Genomic DNA, 9,708 nt, shown 5'->3' with positions numbered 1-9,708 from the left:
AAGAAACTCAGGGTTACGGATGTAACCCCGGTTTCTTTAGAATTCGGAGTAACATACTCACCTAACACCCCTGTTTGTGTGCATCTGCATGCAGAGAGTGTGTTAAAGAGGATGAGCCACGTCACGCAAGAGGTTTTATACCTCTTCCGGTCTACCGGACACGTGACATACCCTTCTCAGCCAATGAATGGCCCGGGAGTTTATGGTATGTAGCTCTGCATCAACGCCAGGGGGCGCTGATATCCCATAGTGAGTATGTTACTCCGAATTCTAAAGAAACCGGGGTTACATCCGTAACCCTGAGATATCTCACAATCTGCCAGTGTTGCCAGATTGTGAGATAAATAAGCAGCCAGGTCTATGAAAACCCAAGCCCAAAACAAGCAACTAATAGGCCACATGACCTATATACATGTATATATAATTGAAAATAGCCGATCTACAAGCTCATAACGCGTCTTCATCGGTTAACAAGTCGCTTATAATAAGCAGACATGGCAACTCTGGCAGTGCACCTTGTTTTGAGAGAGTATGCTGCTGCAGTGCAGTGATTCTGGACACAAAAAATAGAACCATGTGACAGAGGGGTCAAAGTTGAACAAAACTAGCAATAGGTCAACAATACAAATGAAGCTATTATTTTTTTATTCATTTAATTGTAATGAGTGGTCCCAACAAATCACCGGAACTACTTAATATTCATCAGAACCGGACCAGAACTCGGGTAATCAATTAATACCTTTGCAATCACTACATTAATGGGAAGTATTTCCTACAGCTTTAAGTCCAAAAATATGAACTAACCCTTTAAGAGTTAAATAGTACAGTATATGCAACTTAGCCCATCTCCTTGCCCTGCAGTGACATCACCCATTTTGAAACCCCTCACCACAATGTCATTGATCAGTATAGTTCAATACATTCTGGTCAGAGGCCCACTGAGACCAAGCTCTTGGACATTATTACAAGATCAATAGGCCCACTCCTCACACCTTGAGAGAGACAAAGAGATGGATAGAGAGAGAGAACAGAGAGCAACTAATGGGGGAACATGTACAGTACAGAGAAGGCAATAAACTAAGATTTATGAGAGCCATGGGGAGAGTTGTGACAACTCTACGCATGGCTCTCCTAAATCTTTGTTTAGCATCATACTGTAAGTGGTAGTGTCGGTGCCATGGTGACCATGGCACCGACACTGCCACTTATGATGCTAAGGGTAACATTTACATAAGGAGACCATCAATCAAATTACTGCTCATCCACTACTGGATTCTCTTGTCTCTCATCAGCTCTGCGGCTCTCTGTACCAGATCATAGTGTGAAATAATGACGTACTTATTAAATCATAAAGAGCATAGCATGCTCTATATACAGTGTGGCATATCAAGTGGCGTATCGAGTGACGCCGTTCTCCCTCCAAATGGCTGCCCCAGAGAGAGAGCTAATGACACGGGCTCCCATGCAGTACCATTAGAAGAGAGGCTCTGAGAGCACAGCAGGGATCCTATAGTACAGATGTGAGCAGAGACGAGAATGACGGCACTGCTGTAGGGTTTGTTGTATAATTGATCCCACCGATATAACCTCTGAAAAGTTCTCAACTGTGCTTAATGAGCAGCATCAGCCAGCAGGCAATGTGTGTGCATGTCCTATAGTGTATATAAAGTAAATGCACGTGCGTCCATTCGTGCGTGTGTACGTGTGTGTGCGTGAATGTGAAAGTGTGTCTATAAGTGTGTTCGTTTACAATAAGGGAGTGATTTAATTTATATAATTTTACTGGAGTTGTTCCCAGATAAAGAGGCCGAGTAGGTTTTATTTACGCCAAAGGCTGATGATAAAAAATAAAAAGATTGATTTAAATTATGAACTTGAGGTTTTAGGTTGAACTACTCTGACTGTAGCTTTATACTGTACTAGGCCGATGCCCATTGGGAACGATGCCCATTGGGAACGATGCCCCTACGGTTACACAATACCCGTTGTCAGATACCCGCTGTACCCGTCTGTCTGTGTCCCTTTTATTAAGCCATTTTTATGTATGGTTCAGGACCAAATATGGAGTCCAGGCCAGACAATGATCAGTACTATGATGTCATATTGATGACTTCAGGGTACTCCATATATGGGGATCTGCAGCTGTATCTATATTTTTGAGCAACCGCCATTTCGACTGACTTCCCACTCGGCGTATCACTCCCTCCTCGGGTCCTCAGCTATACGCATGCCGAGTCTGAAGTTGATCACTTCTCCAGATACGCGGACACACACACACACACACACACACACACACACACACACACACACACACACACACACACACACACACACACACACACACACACACACACACTCACTCACTCACTCACTCACTCACTCACTCACTCACTCACTCGCGCACACACTCACACTCACTCGCTCACTCGCTCACACGCGCACACGCACACGCACACGCACACGCACACGCACACACTCACACTCACTCGCGCACACGCACACGCACACGTAACACGACACAACAAACATCATTTATTTATGTCCACATAAGGGATACCATACAAGGACACAAATATTACAAGGTGCTGTAAAAAATGTACAGTCAGCAAATCATGGACAAAATACCCCCACACCCTTCAGGGGTACAAATAACAGCGTCTTCGCCATATTTGGCAGCTACCGATAGTAGAAGAGATTCCACAGAATTTTGCAAGCCGTTTAGCTGCTTTTTTTTGGCATCCCAAGTTGTTGGAAGCCTCTTATAACCAACCTATGTACATGTCCTAGGCTGCCAAAGATAAACACAAGTAGATTGTACCTATAGCCTAGCTCTGTGATGGTATGGAGGAGCGGCTAGCGGATATAAGTAGTAGGCCTACATGTATGTTTTTTAACCACTTAAACCCTAATTGGCTCTGTTCTTGGTCCACTCTTTTTTCTCTCTCCTATACACCAAAGGTCTTCGCAGCATTGTGAGCTTGCATTCACCGAATGTTCCTCTCAGAATAAGGATGGTAGGGTTCAAGTGGTTAATCATTTTATGTTGCATAAGAAACTATTAAGTAATTTCTCTCATATAGCCTAGCATTGCTCGATAGAGCGTCTCCAAGAATGGCAAGTGATTTATGTTCCTTTCCTGATAACACTCATATCCATTATGAAGAATAACAGATCTCACAATGAGGCCGCCCCTCACATCAAGGTATAGAGCTCAGGTATTTAGTGTGGGCTGATTCTATTCCTGTCTTCTGTAGATGAGATCCTGTGATATGAAACGCTATAATTGCACATTTTTCACCGTAACGGTTTAATTTGCCTAGGATCTGATTAAAATAAGCCAGCGATTGAGAAGCGGAAATCACGGATACAAGACTGCACACACACACACGCACACGCACACGCACACACACACACACATTCTCTGTCCATCTGTCTCTTTGTCCTCCTGTCTCTCCTCTGTCTCATGCTTGCTTATTCTTGAAAGTTCTCTTTCCAATTATAATATCGGCAAAGAAGCAATGATCCTGTAGGGTGGATTCTGGCTGATTTAAGCAGTCACTCCAATGGCCTGAATCAAACTAATTGGACTCAGAGCTAGGTGTGACTACGCACCTGTTGTGCATCAAGATGCACAGAGGATAAATCAGCCATACCCGTATCCGTCCAGCAAGAGACAGAGCCCCTGTCATGCCAGGTTTGTTATGTTTGCTCAATGGCTGCTTCTCATTGGGTGCTTTGAGGACGCTTCTGATCCTCACACTGCTGGCGTTGGTAGCCGGGCTGATAGCCAGACTGCTGGATCTCATACTGTAGCAAGGCTCTGCTGTTCCACGTCAGCGCCTCTTTGCTGCCATCTTCCCAGCCAATGCATCAATGTGACAGGCTCAGTGGGATAGTCGACAGCCAAAGGGGGAGTGTACCTATGTTCCCCAGGTCCCTATGTTCCCCAGTTCAACAATGTGCTAACACACACTATCCCTTCTTGTGTTGCTGTCAGTCTGTTTACATTATGTAGCTAGCCAGCCCCCTAATGGTAGCTAGCCGAATGCCCCAGATCATAGCTAATATGTGCAATTTTGACAAAACTGGTTTTAACCTATTCTGTCCACCACGGCTTGCCAACTTATGGCACACTTGTAGACGTGTGAGACTGCTTCACGCGGGCACTTGCTCACCTACTGTATATATACAGTAGCTATATAGCGGCTTGCTCTGGTGCGAATCAGGCCAGGTGCGTGTGACTGCCAATATTGGTTAAAACTGGTTACACGCATGACATTTTTGTTAGTAATTAAGAATTAAGTAATTAAGACCTTTGATATAAAAATCAAAAAATATATATATATGATTTTGTGGGCATCTGTTGTTAACTCTTTGACTGCCAGAGTATTTTCATAAAGTACTCCCCCAGTGCCAGCAATTTTCGTGTTTTTTTATTTTTTTATTTTGAATTTTTCTCATGAAAATAATTTAAGGACACATAATGTAAAGACCCAGCACAAATCCGCCACCAGAGAGCAGCACATGACAGCTAGATCATGTCGTTGGGTCTCTCTCACCCTTCTTCATAGATTAGACAAGGAAAAACATGAAAACGGATGTGACGTCACCCAGACTGTTTTGATCAGCGAAAATTACGTTGTGAGACACGACGGCGATGACTGATCGTCACCCAGACCATAGATTATAGAAGAGAAGCTGTCCGTTTGTCCGTTATACCGTGTGAAAACCCGTTTATTTACCTATTTTGGACGAAAATGACTGGGAAAAAAAATCAAAAACCGGAAACGGAATCCAGGCCATGAAACCGGATGCAGATGTCCGTGAAGTAAGTGGAAATCGAGAATAACATTGAATATTAAGCAGCATAGCGCAATCAGAGATTAAACAATGAACGCGCGTCCAGCGCGTCGAGCGCGTCGACGGCCAACTGGACAAAGTAGCACTTGACGCGTTATCGCGTCGTCCGCAGTCAAAGAGTTAACTAGTACCGTATGTCTCCACTATGACTGCAGACACTAAAGATTTCAGCTAATCTTTGAAGTCTTCATGCAAGGCAAAGTAGAACATCTTAACTCTGCATGACATGAGGACACTGGCTTATAAGGACCACGCCCAGGAAGTAGGTCGGAAGGTAGGGGAGTAGGGGGGTGGGGACATAGATAGGCCTCTGCAGTTCATTGGAGCGACCTGTATCGCAATACCTTGTATTGGTTCCGCCCTCCCTCGGGAGGTTTCCGCGTGCGTCACAGAAGGGGACGTTCGGTAGGCCTCTGATTGGCCTAACGAACGTCCCCTTCTCTGACGCATGCGGAAATTTCCCGAGGGAGGGCGGAAGCTGGTGCGTGCCCGATATACAGACGCCTCAGAGCCAGAGGAGGCGTCTACCTATATATGTTTATGGGTGGGGAGCCCCATATCAAGGGGTTTCCTGTTTACCAGCGTTGCCATGTCTTCTTATAGTAAGCAACTTTGGGCTTGATTCTTAAGTAGAGTTGCTTATTTTGGCTTGCTTCCTAATGTATTTTAAACCAGTGGTTCCCAATTTTTTTTCATGTCAAGGAACCCCAGATTAATATGTATTTGTCCGCGGACCCCCATCTGAAAACATTTTGTGCCAGGGACCCCCATACAAGATTTTTGTTGTTAAAATGTTTCAGAATTGTATTCAAAAAGTCACTTTTACCCCCAATATTTGTTTTAATTAGCAGATCTACAAGCTCACAACATGTCGCAATGTGACGTGTTGTTAGCTTGTAGATCTGCCATTTTCAAATAGCTGATGTAAAGTGGTAAAACTTAGCCTAGTCGCTTTTTTTGGGGGGCTTGTTTTCATAGACCTGGCCGCTTGTTTCGCTTGCAAAATCTGGCAACACACTGATTACATGCATTACACCTGTAGCCTACTAGGAAGTGGACAGATATTGAATGAAACAGCAGAAAAGGGCAATGGCGCCGCCCGGAGAAGGACCAATAATAAGGTGATAGAAGTCCTGATACATTCAGCTCAACATATTCTCACTCTCAAGTAGTACTATAGTGACGTCATGGAACCAGGTGCCGAAGTGTCAAGCGTTTTCTGTTGATGATCGCAGACTTTTGACAGTGCATTTCACTTGGCTGTTATACTCAACATGCTTATGCATGATTTAAATTGCAATGTCACCATCGCATTTTAAATCATGCAATTGTTTCATTTAGTATAGAATGAAACCGCAAAATTATACTGGCTTTGTTTCCTTAGGGGAATCTAGTTACGGGGCCAGAGCTCAGCTCTGGACCTGTTTTAATGTTGCCTGTATTCTTCTGTTTCTGCCACTTTTCGCAGTTCTGGGTGAACCGTGCTGTCGCTTTTTACGAAACTCGGCCATATGGTAGATGGTCATGAAAAACGATCAAGAAATAATTCTCACAATCTTTCGTCAAAAGGTGGCGCTATAGCACTCAATTGAAAATGCCAACTTTGAACAGGTACAACTCATGCCCTGTTTGACCTACAGCCATGAAACTTCAATACACACATGCGTCTCCTCATGATGAACAACACTCTGACTTTTGACCTCTGACCTTTAGATCTCCCACCATTTTGAATTATATGAAAAACTCCTGGGATTTTTGAGTAATCTGCACAAAACTGAATGAACTTTGGACCTATGCCGACTCAACGGTGCAGCGGATTTTCCATAAGTGAAAAAATGAAGCTTTAATGAGCCAATGAATATTGTAGTTTTATGACAATTATTCATCTGCCCCTAACACATACATGCAGACTCACATTTCTTTGAAACTTTGCGGTAATATTGAGGGTCATTCCAAATATCACTGAAACCAATCTTACTCCAATTGGTCAAAGGGGGGCGCTATAGCGATTTTTTGAAAATGCAAACTTTAAACAGGCAAAAGTCATGCCTCGTTTGGCCGACAGCCATTAAACCTGCTTACACATGTGCCTTGACTCATGAGGAACACATGTATCACGTTGACCAGTAAGCTCCGCCCTTAGATTGTCCTTAATTTTGAGCAGTTTGAAAAAAACTTAAACCCAGGATCTTCCAGCTATTTGCGTGAAACTGTATCATCTGTGTGATCTATTTTTTCACAGTTTCTGTCTGTTGGTCCAATGCCTTCTCCCTTAAACGAATGCCTCACAACACCAAGGTTGCCAGTTCAAGCCTCACTTGATGCAGGCTTCATTAAAGTTGCATTGCACACAACATGACTGTATCAGTGAATACATGAGCAATTGTTAAACATAACATGAAATGCTTAACAATATTTGTTTGTCAAATTTCTGACATAATTATGTTCTTGTAGAAAGTGAGCAACAGCAACAGTCCACCTGGCCTATTTCCATGGATTGGATCTACCCACCTCACCTGCTGTCATTCCCTCTCAATCCATAATCACACCTGCCCTCACTCACTCCTCATTAGTCTCTCTCTCTCTCTCTCTCTCTCTCTCTCTCTCTCTCTCTCTCTCTCTCTCTCTCTCTCTCTCTCTCTCTCTCTCTCTCTCTCTCTCTCTCTCTCTCTCTCTCTCTCTCTCTTGCCATAGAACCTCAAGGTTGCCAGTTCAAGCCTCACTTGATGCAGACTTCATTTAAGTTGCATTGCACACAACATGATTGTGTCAATTAATGCAAGTGCAATTGTTAAAGATAACCTGAAATGCTTATTTGAGAGTATGTCTTTTCAATGTATGACATACTTCATTCTGAAAATAGCCGATCTACAATCTCAAAACTTTTCAGATAGCAAAGTGTTTCTGAGCTTGTAGATCGGCTCCTTTCACTGGTTCACTTTTATCTTCAACAGACAACCTCAGCCTAGACAAAGCTATAGCACTATAGGTAGTGTTGCAGCCTGTCAATCCGAAGGTTGAGGGTTTGATTCCTGTTAATGGCAATAGGTTGAGACGTCCAAACAATCCATTCTGCTTCCATCTTTCTCTCTCTTCAATCTATTATGTTTCCATGTCTCTCTCTCTTCAATCTATTCCGTTTCCATGTCTCTCTCTCCGCCCTTAGATTGTCCGCAATTTTGAGCAGTTTGAAAAACACTTAAACCCAGGATTTTTCAGTTATTTGCGTGAAATGGTATCATCTGTCTGACCTCCGTTTTCACTGGATCAGGTCTGTTGGTGCAATGGCTTCCCGCTTAAGTGAATGTTTCACAACATCAAGGTTGCCGGTTCAAGCCTCACTTGGTGGAGACTTCATTTAAAGTGCATTGCAAACAACAAGACTGTATTAATGAATACATATGCAATTGATAAAGATAACATGAAATGCTTATCTGAGAAGGTATGTTTTTGCAATGTATGACATACTTCATTCTGAAAATAGCCGATCTACAATCTCAAAACTTTTCAGATAGCAACGTGTTTCTGAGCTTGTAGATCGGCTGCTTTCACTGGTTCACTTTTATCTTCAACAGACAACCTCAGCCTGGACAAAGCTATAGCACTATAGGTAGTGTTGCAGCCTGTCAATCCGAAAGTTGAGGGTTTGATTCCTGTTAATGGCAATAGGTTGAGATGTCCAATCAATCCATTCTGCTTCCATCTCTCTCTCTCTCTCTTCAATCTATTCTGTTTCCATGTCTCTCTCTCTCTTCAATCTATTCCGTTTCCATGTCTCTCTCTTCAATCTATTCCGTTTCCATGTCTCTCTCTCTCTCTCTCTCTCTCTTGAGGGGCGGCCATAGCTGAGTGGTTAGTGAGCCAGCCTAGGGAGCCAGAGGCCCTAGTTGCCCCAGGTACGATTCCAGGCCAGGCCAGCAAATGAAATTTGTCCCTGAGCAAGACTCTTAACCCCTAATTGCTCACAGGCCCTCATTGGAAACAAGACCGCAAGGACTTTCATGAACGGACCTGTTAAAGGAATTATCCTTATCTCTTCAATCTATTCCGTTTCCATGTCTCTCTCTCTCCGATCTACAATCTCACAACTTTTCAGATAGCAACGTTTTGTGAGCTTGTAGATCGGCTACTTTCACTAGTTTTCGTTCCGAGGAGACACAAAAATGCCTTTATTGGTAAATGGTTTGTGAACCAGTGATCTAGAGTAGTTCGGGACACAGAGGCCTGGTTCAAAATGGACGGAAATACTTATAAATATCAACAGATACTATCAGGGAGGCCATATATCTAGCTCAATGAGAAGAAAGGCAGTCTTGGAGTCCGTAGGTCGCTGGTTCGATCCCTCCACGACAATGTATTGAGACGACAATGTATTGAGATGATCATGATTTGGCATTATTCGGATAACACATAGTGTTTCTTGAGGATAGGCTTAGGCGTTGTTTTACTGAGGTTAGGGTTAGTGAACGTTTAAAATGCTCATGTTAATTGCATGGTCTTCTTTCTCTCAAGTTCAGTCTTCTATGTTTCAATGGCTTATTGTGCATATTACTTATCACTGCTTCTTTCTTTTTCTCTCTTCATTCCCTGGCCCCGTATTATCGCTGCTTGCAGCTATATTTTACACTTGTTTTTCCAATATTGCAAATGAATATGATTGATTGTCTGTTGTTCAAAGACTATGCTCATGAATGCACACACACACACGCACGCACGCACGCACGCACGCACGCACGCACGCACGCACGCACGCACGCACGCACGCACGCACGCACGCACGCACACACACACACACACACACACACACACACACACACACACACACACACACACACACACACACACACA

Source organism: Gymnoscopelus braueri (assembly GCF_963280865.1).
Source record: "Gymnoscopelus braueri genome assembly, chromosome: 1".
NCBI lineage: Eukaryota > Metazoa > Chordata > Actinopteri > Myctophiformes > Myctophidae > Gymnoscopelus > Gymnoscopelus braueri.
The sequence above is the reverse complement of the archived record's forward strand: the minus strand, read 5'-3'. Positions refer to the sequence as shown.